This window comes from Egretta garzetta, unplaced genomic scaffold, assembly GCF_000687185.1.
Source record: "Egretta garzetta isolate BGI_Z169 unplaced genomic scaffold, ASM68718v1 scaffold91, whole genome shotgun sequence".
In the NCBI taxonomy this organism is placed as follows: domain Eukaryota; kingdom Metazoa; phylum Chordata; class Aves; order Pelecaniformes; family Ardeidae; genus Egretta; species Egretta garzetta.
The window spans coordinates 3,170,684-3,185,244 of record NW_009258661.1 but is presented as its reverse complement, the minus strand read 5'-3'; the positions used below and the strand labels follow the sequence as shown (position 1 = coordinate 3,185,244).

At 37.5% G+C, this 14,561-nt stretch overlaps 1 protein-coding gene across 1 annotated transcript in view; it reads right to left on the bottom strand.

The window, feature by feature from the left end:
• The window catches only part of FHIT (fragile histidine triad diadenosine triphosphatase), a 450,758-nt gene that overhangs the window by 432,301 nt on the left and 3,896 nt on the right, over positions 1-14,561 (bottom strand). Inside the window, exon 2 of the mRNA XM_035903802.1 lies at positions 2,721-2,725. The gene's annotated coding sequence lies outside the window, so the exon portion shown is untranslated. The remainder of the gene's footprint in view (positions 1-2,720; positions 2,726-14,561) is intronic.

Sequence of the window (14,561 nt, the reverse complement as noted above, 5' to 3'; positions counted from 1 at the left end):
AAAACAACTTAGCTGCTTTTTTTTTTTTTTTAAGGTCTTACAAAAAATTTTTTGTTTACATTCAGCAAGAGTAGACAACTTGTGTCACACACTGAAGTTAAGGGAACAAAGTAGCTCTCCAGTAAATGATGTTTATGGCTAACTTCAGATTTTTCCATCACATTTTCTAAGCTGTCCTTTATTCTACAAAACTATATCCTTAAATGCATATTTGGCATTTTTCCTCTCTAAAAGGTTTGATTATGTGGAAAGCGATATTCCTACTTCGACATCTGAATTCTGCACCATGTTCAAGAAGCGATGAACAACGAAGAAGTGCTCTGCGTGCTATCTCCCCTCTCTTCATGCTTTATTATTTTTTACTCATTCCCTCCCCTCACTGCCACTTTACCAGGATGAAATCCACACAATTCAGAATATTACTTGCAATGAACGTCCTTGTTCCTAGCAGCCAGGGTTTTCCATTTTGATCAAAGAATACTTAAAAACACTAATGAAAAGAAATCATCTTATTCTAAAATCACTGTTTTTCTACTGGCCCTTTGTCCCTAGCGTGGCTTTATCTCTCAGCATCCTCTACTCCCACCCTTGTACAAGATTTAACTACGTACTTTGAGTTCTTCCAGTTTCAGAAAATGGCCTCTAATTAAAAAACCCCTCTCCCTCTCAGTGAGCCAAAATACTGCATGCTACTGCTATTTCTGTTCTGAAAAAGCCAAGAAGAATTACAAAACTAGAAAAGGTTCTCAAGTATCTTTGACAGCCATAGCCTAGATTCTCTCCATGGGGATGGTATTTAATGCTCTACATGGGGTTAAAGGGAAAAGCTTGTGTGGATTATTTTCCATTTTCACCACCCACAGAAGCTACTGAACAGAAAGCCCATTAAATGTGATGCATGCAACCAATCCTGGCTGTGTTGACAAGGACTGATTTTTCACGTCATACGCAGATTATGATGGACTTGAATCTACTACACGTGGTTTCCCCCGCTTAACCTAGCAGCAAAGAAAACATCAAAATTATTACTGTTTAAATGTATTGCCATTTTCTTAGCATGGTCAATCAAGCTAAATTACCTACACTTAAAATTAAAATAGACTGTCATGTGTTGCATAGTACCTAAGTGCTTTAATGTCTATGATGCTAATGGCCACCCATTTGCAGTCCTGCAGCCTGCCTTCTACTTGCAGCTCTGCTCCTTTTCACCCAAGCTGCAGCAGCATTTCCCAGCAGTTTCTGGGACAGTATTTTTCCGTTCTGCTCTCACAGTGTTGATCTCACGGTCTTGCACCTGGAAGCCCTGGTATTGCTGTTAGCGCAGATTCTCCTAGGGCATAACTGTGACCACCATAAGAATCGTCCCTTCCTCCGTCCCCTTCTCCTACTGCCTGTTTGTAGCTTTTGGGTTATACCAGCGGACCCAAGAATGTGCTACACAAAAACACAGCACCCAAGCCTGAGCACAGCATGCCCCATTTAACACAAAGAGCATCACAAGAGGGAGTCCTAATGAGCAGGTCCTGATGAAACTAGATAGCTCCCAATCATACTGGGTCTGACCGGGATGGGGTTAACCTTCTTCACAGTAGCCTGTCCAGCACTGTGTTTTGGATTTGTGACTTAACCAGTGCTGATAACACAGCAATGTGTTGGCTAATTGCTGAACAGGGCTTTCTATTTTTCCCCACTCTGCCCACCACCAGTGAGTTGATGTGGCTCCTGATAGTAACGCTGCATGCCTCTCAACCTGTCGCAACACCCTTTGTGCAACCAGTCTAGCCCTCAACATGATATACTTAAAACAGAAGATGCACAAAATCCAAACAAAACACTGTCAGCCAGTTTAAAGCTATAGGTCACATACAATACTAATACACACTAGTCGTATTGGGATCTGAACTTAGAGCCCCCAGAATAAAGCAAAACTCAGATCCATTCTAAATAGACAAGTTACATTTTAAGGGGAGCCTTACACGTTACTAAAACATCTCCCTGCTGCCTCCTTTAGATCTTAATTTGTTTTGGTTTTTCTTCCCATGTGTGTGTTTATTTGTAAAGTAAACTTTATACATTTTTTTCAAAATTGTTCCTCTTCAGGCATTAAACAGCTTGTCTGCTGCACCCGATAAGCTAATGTGTGGGTACACAGAGGCACATGCATACATGTCAGGTCCTCAGTTTCCTCTCTCCTAGTTGTCTGGCCTGTTATTGCCACGACTTAGTCTTCATTTAAAAAATAAAACAAAACCCAAACAAACACCCAAAAAACCAAAACCACCAGCCTTCCCCCCGCCCCCAAAGTCCCACAACCCCCCAACAACAATTCAAACCTCCAGACATCCAAGTCTTTGTTGACCAAGAAGGATACAGACACCTAAAAGGAAGTGAACAGCTCTGTAGCAACACTGTAAAGCAATCACAACACTGACAAGTTAATCAACAAATGCAGAATCAAGCTAGATATCAAAAGCGATATACCCATCCATAATACATGTAGAGGGCATAAATATTTTTAAATGATGTAGAAGCAGCTGTCAAATACATTTCTATAGCAAGCATTCTGGAATACAAATTGGGCCAACTTGTTTCTTATAGTTCAGGTAAAGAGTGCAAAGTTACCCACAATAAATGAAAAGGTATGCAGAGGCAAAAGAACTGTATAATCCATTAAACTTAAAGAAAAATGAGGGTTTAGAAGAGTCATGAAAGCACTAAACACGCACTACATCCTTCAAGTGTCCATATGTATACAGTCTTCACTAGAAGATGACTCATATAGCATTTAACCATACTGAGAAAATACTTCTGGCAGCAGAAAGTCATTGTTTGCCTCTGTGCTCTGGTAACAGCTCAACTTTTCCACATACTAGGACATGTTTCCAAATATCGCATTCATTGTTTTTTGCTAATTTGATACCCTAGCTATTCCTGCAACTTTACTTTTTTCAAAAATCTTTTATGATGATCAACATGAAATATAATTCCTGTCTTGCATCATACTGGAGTTGGTTTATATCCATTTTATGCCAGAATACGTAAGCATGAATTTAACACACTGCAATATTACAGAAAGCATCTTTCAAACAGAATCCCAATTCCAAGACTTGATCTAGAGCTTCACAACCTTCTCTGCTAGACATCTGTGCCCACTTTCTTCATGTTAGCAGAGATGGTCCAAGACTATGATTCCTCCTTCCATCATCATCCAAGATTACATGAATCCAAATGAAAGTCTGGTAAATAAGAACTTTTCAAAATCCCTGTACTGTATTAGTGATTTTAAGGAATATGTTTTATGAAATGGTATACAATCAACAGGTTCCCCTCCACATTGACTTCTACTGAAAGAGCAAAATATCTACAAGCATACATATGCAATAAAATAAATGATGTTCACAAATCTTTCCTTACTGTTAATCTCCTAGTAAAAAAAAAACAAACAAAACCCCACACCACCACACACATTATATTTTAAACACTGTTTAATAACTTCCATCCACCACAGCTATTATCCTGATGCATGGAGAAATCAGGGTTTTGGTTTTGCTTCTGCAAGTCATTCTGATGAACGAGACCTTTAGTGTTGTAATAACTATTGTGAGTAATGGAACAACCATTGCCTTTTATTAAGAAGGAACACTGAATAATGTATTACCAACACTAAGATCAAGGGAAAATATATTTTTATCAGGAAAAAAATATTAATATCAATCACACATTTTTTAAAGCAGAAAGGTGAAAGGCAGAAAAGGAAAAATTTAAGAAAATGCTACACAGTATGCAGTAAATGGCAGAAATTATACTGTGAAAATCCTTTTTTCTAGGGTGGCTACCTAGAGCTACATTATGGGCTAGAGGTACAATAAAAGATTGTGACATTTCTTGAGATATGTAAGTGTAAGGAAAACTCTACCCTGGTGAAGGTAGAGATGGGGGAGGAAGGTCACTATAGAGACTAGCACACTGCACATCGAAACACGAGTTAAAGCTCATTTCTTTTGAGGCTACAAACTACGAGAGCTGACATGATGGAACAACTAGGAATGTTCTGCTATACCTTTCAGTGGGAAAAGGTGGCTTTAAAAATGCAGGGAGGAGAAAAAGCTGTCGTGTTTTAGCATTCTTATTTATTACTTATATAGCACTACATAAAGTCACTTTATAGGCTTTAGAAATACACACCAAGACTAAGCCTTCCCCTGAAGTGGCTTACCATTTCCTTCGAGTGAATGCAGTTTGGACATCTGTAGTACTGGACAGAAGAGATGGTGCAAATAGAGTTGCAGAAGAAAAGCTGCAGGGAGCCAAGTGAAAAGATTCAAGGAGCAAAAGTCCTTGGGGAGAAGAGAGAAATGGCTTTTCCCAGAATTCTATGATGGTACAAACCAAAGCATAATCAGAAAGAGAGTGAGCACAGGGTGTGCTATGGCAAAAGGATGGTCCACACAACTCAGGGCCAGCACAAGTCCAGCCAAAAATAAGTGCGATGAGCAAGAGATGTTGCATGGTGAGTTTCCAGACACAGTCCAGAATTTTTTAACTTATGTCACTTAGAAACCAGTTACATCACTTCAAAAACCCCTATTGATTCAGTATACACTTTTAAAGATTGATTTTCTGTATTTTGTTCTTTTGTCCTTTAAACATTTTGATACTTAGCACCAGAGAAACTGAAAGATGCAAAAAGTTTCACCTTCTTCAGATGAAACCACTTTAGTTAAAAGACTGCAGAGTTAAAGTAAATCCAGCATCCTAAAAAGACAATTATCAGCAGAAAGACTGAGGCAGTTGAGACTTCTGAAAACTCATGAACTAAACAGCCACACGTGTACAGCGACTACTGACCATACTTCTGGTCCATGTAAAGAAGAGTAAGACACAAACACTAAGAACAAATCTGGGATTAGTGTTATCATACTTAAATTAATTCTGAATGCAATGTATTAATATTGGACCATGATTTTGCCCCTGTGATTTTTTTTAATTTGGAGCAATTCCTGCAACACTCAAGTGTCTCCACAAGCATTTTATCTTGCTGAATTAATAACACAAACATTTAGAGGAAAATGCAGACACTGTACCTAACAATTCCTCAGGCATACAGATTAAAACTGTTATTTAATGAAAATTTATTGTCAGATTTACATTTATATATAGCTAATAATACTAGGTAGTGGGTTCTTTACATTTATGTACAGCGCATTTGTCTAATGATACATGTTGGAATCTTTAAGACATCCCATTAGCTTTCATTTTACCACCTTAGATATGCACGTACTCTCCAAAATAAAGCCACTGAAACCAGGTTGTTCCATCAGCGTTAGATTTAATGAAGCCTCATTTCAAAGGATTTACATCCCCATCTTTCCCACATCTCTTTTTGTTCCCTCCACAAGAATGAGAGCCCTCCCCCATGACCCTTAAAGTATCCCAGAGAGGTGGGTTCCAGCAGTGCTGCGGTTAATCCAGGCTTCTGCATGCAATGAGTAGCCAGCCCAGAGGTGCCTGCTGGCTTCTGCCAAGCACCACGTGTTGGCTTTAGACAACAAAGGTGCCCCCGTCATGACAAGCAGGTCAAGGCCACTGAGCAAAACCGGACTGTTATAACTGTACAGTCTAATTACATAACCACAGTGGTACACGTACACATTAAATTATATACTACACCATTCAAGGATGAAACGCTGTTCGAATGCTGAAATGTGTTAGGGGTTTTTTAATGTTTATACAATAGTCACTGGCAAAATGTAAGCAGGCATGACTTTTTCCTACTATTTCTGGTTCATTTAAACCAGTAGGACTGCAAACTGCATGCAAACAATGGTGGAAAGAAAATAGAGAAAATAGCTGTAAATGCACAAAATGGTTTGCAAATCTTTCAAAAAATATAGACTGTACACTTTAGTGAACTGCTTGAAGAAAGGTAGCCATGAGTAAAGGAATCCATCTGAGAAAAAGAGGTTGCACACTTTTCTAGGTTTAATTTTCCCTCCCTGCACATATTTTCTCTCTGATTTTCCACAAATGCTCTCCGTATACTCGACTGTACGCTTCCATGTGTTTATCAAAAATACCTGTGGCAGGGATCATAGCTTTCTGCATTTTTGAACAGTGCACTGTGAGGTACTCAGTCAACGAGGCAATGTTGAATGATAACTGGGCTGCAACTCAACTGAAAGAATAAGCAAATTCTGGAAAGGGAAAAACTCTTTCTCACTGCCAAACCAACATTAAAGCATGATGGGAGCCTACTTATAGTATACTGTTGTTGGTTAGATGATTCTGAACACGATGACTTAACTAAATTCAGGCAAAAATAGGGCAGTCTTACGTGATTATTTTTCAGAGATGTTGCATATCTGGTATTAGAAAATCAACCCTCCTAGGGTTATATCAAAATACATCTATTTACTGAATACAACCCCTTTTCATAAGATGTTTTCTGCTGAGAAAGAGCGGCTTGCAGTTCCTGTTATCTAATACACACGTGCATTAGATTTAGTCCAGTAAGATACTAACCTTAACCTTAAGAGGTTTGAGTTTAGATTTTTAGCAATAAAGCCTGGCTATTTTCCCTCTCCTTCCCAACCAAGAGAGCCAAATTTCCTTGTCTAAAGCCAAAATGAGGTTTATCAGAGACTTTACCAGTCACAGACCTCAAAACATAGGTGACATGCTTATGAAAAAAGGGTCAATGCAGTGTCTGTCCATTTCAGCCTAAACTTTTGTTTAGAACATGGTCATGGCCATAATCATGCTGGAGAGAATTTGGTTTTCATGTTTTCTAGAAAACATTGCTACAGCAATAGATCTCTCTGAGTGAATAGATCTTGTATTCAACTACATGGACTTTGGAGAACAGGCTGTAGGGTGGTGCTCTGACATAACAGGAGTGAAACTGAGGCTCTCAGATTGGAGTAACAGGGAATAATAATTCCTGTGCAACATCATAATGCTACAGTAAACCTAATCTGGAGTAGGGCAATGACTACCACGCTGCCTGCTGAAATAGCCATCACTGTTGCATGCATCTCCCAAGCACATTTTATACTTAAAGATGTTCACCTTAAATTGCTTTCTTTAGGAGTCTTTTTCCACTTTAGACATGAGCTCTTAGCAAATTAATGACTAAAGTGTATCACAGTTCTCTTGCTTCAGTAGTTTGCTTTCAGAATCAGGACTTAGCACAACTCCAGCATTTTCTCCTTTGATTAATTTACACAAGTAAGAGAAGTCAATATTCTTGAAGTCAAATTTAAAAAATATAGAGGTAATTAGGTATTTTCTCCATTGTAATACTTGCAACAGAAATAGAAGTCAAAACCAGGGAGGAAGATATTGTGGTAAAGAGCCTAAACCTGCATTTTCAATATGCTGGCCTGCATCTTCTTTGGTAAAAGATTAAGGACTGCTCAAATGTTTCTTTAAACCATGGAAATTTTTTAAGTGCACGTGATTTCTACTAGTATATTATATTAATGGTCTTATGTCATAATTATATCGTAGCATGTACTAATTATAATGTTTAACTCTATATGCACATCATTCTCCAGCTTACTTACTACTTCATGGTTGCCAAATATCCTGAGAAATATGCATTTTAATCTATAACTATCCTAATGTTCCTGATTTTTTTTTCCTTTTAGACAATAGTCTATATGGTATTTTTTGGCTTAGTCTCACAATACAGAATTGCATGTGTCACATAATCAAGCCATAAACCAAGCAAATAACTTGGTATGGTTTTGCTGTATTTCTGGCTTCTTTTCCAACTCTGCATCACTTCAGGCATCAACAAAAAATGTTTTAGTCTTACTCCTTTTAACTTTTCAAGATTAAAAAAAGCATTTATGGTCACACAGAAATTGGAATAACTGAGACAGTATTATGTTCTCATTTGTCAGTAAACCTGATAACATTTTAAACAAGAATTGGGTGCCAGATGACTGTTCTGCAACTAATTCTGGAACAAATTTCTGTATAACCTACTGAAAGTGCTTTGGAGTTTCTTGCCAGCAAGGCTTTCTAATAAGATATTCATGAATAATTAGAAATCTATAGACATGATTAAATCTTAATCTACAATCTGCAGGATGAATGTTTAGGCTGAAGCACAGCAAACTGGCAGAGAACTCAACTGGAGATCCCTCTGTAGGTTCAAGAATTTGGCTGGCATTTGTCAAAGCTGAAGCTGTGATTTATTTGTGAATTCCTCAGACTGCACTGGCTTCCACAGGACAGATAACTCATAAAACAGAGCTCTAGCTCAGTTCCCCAGCCCTCCACTTACAGCCCTGACTCCTTGAGTACCAGTATAAAATATTTTACAGAAGTTGAGCATAAATTGGTTATTTCTTATGAAAACATTGGGCTATCATTGCACCTCTTAAATAATGGATGTAATTTGCCTAGTCTTTATTATTTAAAAGATCATTTACATGATACATATGTGCTACACAAGCTACCCAGTAGGTAATTACACTTAGTCGAGCAAAGTTCTTACTAACTTTCATTTTCTTCCTCAAGAGCAAGAAGTTGTTCTGTAAGTAATGCCACAGCAATACCATAAAGCTCTGGGAATAGCTGGTTTTAAGCAGCCTGGAAACAGTTACAACTGTAAACAAAAGAGACCTTGACTGAAACTGCTGAAAAATTCATTTTCTCTTGTTGTTATAAGAGATTTATTGGCTTACGCAAGTGTGCTTCATAGCCAGAACAAAACCTCCCAACTTTCTCCACGTAGAGTAGCCTTCCAGTTCCACAAAAGCTATGCACTTGGCACCATATGAGGAATGCAGTCTAATAACAAGCTAAATGTAGGCTAACACTACAAAGGTGTTTAAAGACACTGCTTCTATAACTAGCTAGGCAATTACAACATACATAGCCACTGTTCTGATTGGCAGTGCCGCACTGAACACAAGAAACATTTCACTTCTCTAACAATTGCTAGCTAAAGACTTCAAAGAGCTTTGGAAAAAATATATAGAAACATCCATCCTATGGATAAAAATAACAAAGCACAAACAGACTTAGGAAAGCACAAATTACCAGAAAAGGATGCAGTAAAATCTCTTTTCCTTGGTCGATCTAATCACATTAAAATTCTCCAAAATTAATAGAAGGACTCACAAATCACTATCTTTAGCCTTGGTTCAAATCCATACTGCTGGTTTTGAAGGACTATGAAGAACTAAGGTGTTATCTTGTATTATCTATGCTACTCTTTTAGCAGCCAGCAAGCCTAAAAGAAGAACTGGCATATAGTAAACTGCCAACAGAGAAAATACAAGTAAAGTCAGGTATTCGCTATACAAAATGTGGACATAACACATACAAATCGCCAATTAAAGTTTTCCTAAACAGAGGAATAGTATTTTGCTAAACTTGCTCATTAATCTTCTGGTATTTAGAATGTCTTCATAAAAGAAAGAAATCTGAATATACTAAGAAAATAGACAAAAGTACATCTGGAAAGATTCTCTTAATATTTATAATAGGAAAGATAGTACTACCTTTTAGGCAATACGGTTTCTCAACTAATATCCATTCCCCAAATTAACTGGATCACAAACTTCAATATTCCCAATTACTCTTTCTCCATTGCAAAAATGAAACAATCAAATTGACAAGGATGAGAATTCAGATGTCTTGTGTAATCCCAATTTATGTGCAAGCACTAAGAAATAGTCTTTAATAATAAAGTCATATATTAGTTTTCAACAGGACCCACTGCCTCTTCTCTGCAGGTGATTTACTAAACTTTTGCCTCTTTCAAAAAAAGCTCGAGTTCCTGTGTGATGCTACATGAGGTACCAAATACAAATTTTCCCTTCGCGATCTATAGTGCCATGTAACTTTTCAGTTTACACGCTTGAGATAGTGGGGAAGATATCTAGACATAAGACAGACATAACTGAAGCTGAAGTAGCGAGTGCTGTTTTCTGAACACAGTACGTACTATATGTTCTGAATTGCTCTAAAATTCCAATCTTAAGTCTTAAAACATGCATCCAAATTTGGTAAATTTTTCTGACCTTAATCTCTGTCAGTTCCCCACCTGTAAAACAGAGATAATACTGCATCCCTCACTGGGGTTTTGCGGAGATAAATTTAATTTAAAACCTATGAAGCACTTGGATACAGTAGTGATGAGCAGCACAGAAAAGCCTATGAGGAAATTAATAATTCTGACTTCTGAGCAGGGTCTGAATGATGCACTGTAAATAAGGCTTAGGGCCCCATATCAGACACTGAAGATAAAACATCTTGAACAGCTGCTCATTAAGTGACTAATGTCCATCTTGTATACTAAGTAAGGAAGAAGTCTTCTGGAAAATTATTCTGTGTTCTTATAGTTAAGACTTCACCATAATGCATATGCATAAGAGAAGCTGAATTTAGGTTGCAATGCCAGCCTTAATGTTAACACCATCTTCTCTCAACTGCTTGCTTTTGCATTCTTAATAATGTTCTTTTCGTGCAGTTTGTACGTGTAACATTTATATACAAAGAATGAATTATGATCTCATTGTGAATCTCTGATTTCCATGCAAAAGTGGTAATGAACAAAACTCAGTTAAAAAAATTCCATTAGAAAAATAAGATACCAAGCTTGCCTAGGCTTGGTAAATTCAGCAGGGCTTCTACTGAATTTTCTCTTCAATTGCATGAAATGGTCCAAGTGCTACTTCTGTTAACACTCACTATGTGTTACCGTAAGAGACTTGGGAAAGGAAAATATATTGGGGGACTGTCCTTTCAATTTTTATGAAAGACATTCAATTTTAATTCTCAACAATAACAGCAGCTGACATGTTCCCTTTGCTAGTTCCTGTGAAAATAAATCAGGTAGAAATTAAGCTAGAAGCGCACATGGGAATCAAGGAGAAATAGCATCTCCTCAGCATGCTCTCCAGTGCCTTCTTCCTCTTCCAAAAAAAGCCCCTCTGCTACTTACAGGAGCAGGTGATGGCTGATCTTGTGAGGGTTTATAGGCAAGTCCTTTTCCAGTGATAACCAACTCCTCCAGGCTGCACATATATGCTCTCAAGGCAAAAGATATCACTGAGACAGCACAGCTTTCACTGAAAGAGCCCTGAACAACCAGCCCTGCCGTCTGACCCAAGGCGGTAGACTCTAGGAAGCTGGACAGTTTCCAGTCCTAATTTCATTTAGATGCCATGTAAGTTGCTCATTAAAAGCAAGAAGAGTTACACCTAGCAATAGAAGATCGGAACCAGATCCTGCAAATTTCAGCTCAAGGAGTTTCCAGGAACTCAAGTACTAAAATAGCTTAATGTGTTCAAGCTAAAATGAAAATTTTGACTACTAAATCATTTGAAAGTGATCACATATTTGCTGGTTGTTTGAAAAAAGTAAAGTAGATGCTCCAGAGACTAATTGTACAATACCTCAATAAAATAATTTTCTCTTAACTAATTTTATCTGTGTAAAATTATCCATAGTCTTAAATATTACCAAGATAAGTGAAATCTATTATATTCCAGCTCAAATATCTGTCTTCAGAGAGTACTTAGAAGACATTCTTTGTTCAAATACACATCAAATTCGCTATACTTTGTCAACAGATCTTACATATTTATAATAATTTTTATAGTAATATGAAGCCAGAAGATGAACATGGAATATTCCATGTTCTCAAAAGGGCAACAGAAAGCCAACATCTTTTAAATATTTAATTAGGAGTAAAATCAAATTTACATAGTGATCTGCCACATTTTCAGCTAGTGATGAAGACAAACATCTCTGCATATGATCAGTACTTGAAAGGGTAGTCATTTCTATTTCACTTTGCTTACAGAATGTCTCCCGAGATTCTCACACTATTGTGCATCATTTCAGATGCTTCTTCTAGTTTTCTGTTTAACTACTTCATTGTTGATATTAGTTGGGACATTACAGTTTCAACAGTAAAATACTTGGTACTTGACCAAAGTTTGAGATATGCCCCAAAATAATTGTATTTGCCGTTAGCAAACATTTTATTTGAGTTTCGAACAAAACTGCTGATAGAAGCTGATGAAAATAACTCCGGCTTGAAATGCACTGACAGATGTGCTACCTAGCAAGGGATTTCCCTGGAAATTTTCTAATTTTCTTTCACTAATTTAGAAAAGGTTTATTTAAAATCTGTTAGAATGTACTGAAGTACAGGGTCACATAATATCTGGTCATGGAAAGAAAGGGAAAATGTAGCTGAGAAACCTAAGCTCTGACATTGTGAAATGGTAAAATTTTATCCAGAAACCAGAAGTCTTTTAAATGATCTAACATCTTCTACCAAAAACAAGAAAAAAAAATTAAAGCCTATAATTTAATCACAGAATCAATAAAACAGACCTGCATTTCTCACTTCATGAGCTTTTAGGAAAAAGGAAAGGGGAAAAAAATACACAGAAAGCTTTCTCATTTTTTCTCTCTATTGAAGAACTACTTAATTGCCAAGAAACCAAATTTCAGTAAACAGCAACAAATACACAAGCATGCAAACACTGCATAAAAAAGCACTATGGAAATCTTAACATATTTCAAGGTTATGACTTGCAGAAACTTTAAAAGCTCACACACAGATGTTATCGCCTGCCAGGAAATTTGCCTTTTCCAAAGTCAAACTGGTATGAAATCAAAGAATTTCATCATTAATCATAAAACCTGACATAAAAATGACAACATGGCCAAAACAAAAACAAAAACCCCACCCTTACCTTCAAATTTTAGTTAGCTAATAATTTTCTTTTTCCAAAAACAATATAACCAGCTAAATCGTGTGTTTCCCTCTGCCCCCAGAAAATCAGCAAGGGAAAGGTGCAGAGAGAAGTAGCAGCTATTTTTATTAGAACTCCTATGCAATCTAGAAGGGATCTCTGCAAGTGTCGCCTCCAACCTTGAGACAGAAGTGTAACTACTGCAAATGCTACATCATTTCAGCCATGACTTTGGCCAGCTGAATCTCCAAGGATGGATATGCCACAGCCAGTTCCAGAAATCCGTTCTTCACTATGGAAAAAAAAAAAGGTAGTTTTTGAATGAGCATTGGAAAAAAAGAAAATCATCAGGTTATCACCAATAACATCACAAGCCTCGTGGTGCATCAGACTCTCATATCAGGTAAGTATTACTCCCTCAACTTGTTAGATGGCATCTTGCCATGGATTGGTTTCCTAATAATCAGTAGAAACATGGAAGGCTGTGTTTTTTCCATCCTCTTTCCATCTCTTTCCACTGCTTCCTTCTATGGTTAGCACAAGCTAAAGCATCCGCGTCCCCTTCACTGAAAGTACTTACAAGAAAGCTCCTCTCATACTGTTGTATGCAAGTTCTCCCAACTTGCCTCTTGCAATGATATTGGAAATATCTTTCTCTGCAGTAGAAATCAGTGAAGTAGCTCGTATTTTCTATTTGATTAAACAAGATGTTTGTACACATGTATATGTATCAACACGTGTGAATTTCCAGGCATATATCATGGTCTCCTGTATCAGTTAAATCTTCAAAAATTTAAAACTTCAGAAATGAATGCAGTTTAATAGGTGATCACTTCCAAGTGATTAGCTAAATGGAAAGTGAAACTCAACTGCTGGATAGCAACGTACAGCAATGTGTTCCGGTTCTATATGCAGCACATATGTTCCAAGCTGTGATTGACCCATGTGTTAACTTTACAGAAAGGAATTTGGGGCCTTATTCTAAGATGTACTTCGTAATTCATTGTTTTAACTGGAGATTCTATACAGGTTGCTATAGCAATAGCTAATCTGTGTTCCTACAGGTGAAAACTTTACTCAAAATTATTACTTTTACAAAGTACTTTGATATGCATCTCTTCAGAGATGTAGTATCCTGTGCTGGACACTCTGGATTTTCTCAGATGCAGCTTCTCAGTTTGCACCTGTGCCCTGGACTTCTGCACTATTAAGCAGGCAAGCAAGCTTCTGGAATCTTTGCATTGCTGATAAAGAAGCTACTCTGCAGAATTACCAATTCGCGGTCATCTTGGATGAAAGAGTCGCATAATCTCACAAGAAGTCCCTCAAGCAATTGCACGTCTTGAAATCTGATCTGAAACTCAAAGGCAGTATGGGGAGCAGCCACATTCCTCCATGGTGAACATTTGTAGTTCCGTGCACGGGGGAAAAGAGAGCGCAATGACCCCATTTTGCAGGAGATTTACATTCTGAAAGCGACAAGGAGGGAACTGTGCTTGTGCCCACTCTGCTCAGATGGATAGTGAGGTTATTTACTGGGCAAGGTAAATTTTTTTCTCCAATTTCTACACGTCCATCGGGAGGTGCTGGCTAAATTTGTATAACAGATTTTTAGTTAAAGAAGAAATATATGTATGATGAATTAGTTGGAGCATCATACTTCATGGGAGAATTCGGAAGACAAGTCAGAGCGTATTGCTAGTGTGCACGCATACACACGCCTATACCCACTCCACAACACAAGGAAAAAAGACAGTTCCATTGGGCACATTCTGTCATTATTTCTATGTTGGAGAAAAACCCCGGTAAAGCATGTTTCTCCAGCTAGTT